Genomic DNA, 837 nt, shown 5'->3' with positions numbered 1-837 from the left:
TGACCTATGAAGTGGAAACAACAATAATAAACATACCTGCTTTGCCTACCTCGCAGCTTACAGGGTTGAGAGATTTAAATGAGATAAATTATGTGAAAATATTTTTTAAACCACTCTATACAAATTTTACCATCATCTTTAATGTCTTAATGATTATTTAAAGTAGCAATGTCTACAAGTATCCCTTTTATTCCTGTTTTACAGATAAGATTGCTAAAGCACAAAATGATGAACTGCTTCATCATAGTAAAATGTTATATAAAGTTATACAAAGCCCAGGATAACTCATTTTCAGCCTATTTTGTTTTCCTTGTTATAGCACCTTTAGACAACTCATGTTTGTGTGCCAGTCTAATTACACCTTTACTCGGTTTCTTCCATTAAAGAATTAGAATATGATTTAAATCTATAAAACTCTTGCATCAGCTTGTAATTAATAATTGCTGTAAGTGTGACTCTCTTTAGTAGTTGTTTGGTGGCCTATGTATGTGGGAAAATTGTTTATTTTAATATAGGATCACATAGCACCCTTAAAATTGTTTTCAGATGAATATTTGTTTCAGTTCTTTAGAACAGTAGTATATAACCTTGGTTTTTTAGCATGGTAATTGTTTATTCAAATGCAGTCTTATGGTAGTCCTGGAATATAAAGCAGATAAAAGTTGAGGTAGTGTGGGTGAAGTAGAGATGGCTACTAATTGCGGAAGACTCCTAGTGATCTATGGATCGTATTTTGAAAATGTCTGCCCTAGAATTTGTCAGAATTTCTAGTTCAGTTTAATGCTTGCAGTCTGTTGATGTACATTCTGAGTGTTTCTCTAGATCTTGATGGTCTTT

Source organism: Rhinopithecus bieti, unplaced genomic scaffold (assembly GCF_001698545.2).
Source record: "Rhinopithecus bieti isolate Rb0 unplaced genomic scaffold, ASM169854v2 scaffold_83289, whole genome shotgun sequence".
NCBI lineage: Eukaryota > Metazoa > Chordata > Mammalia > Primates > Cercopithecidae > Rhinopithecus > Rhinopithecus bieti.
The sequence above is the reverse complement of the archived record's forward strand: the minus strand, read 5'-3'. Positions refer to the sequence as shown.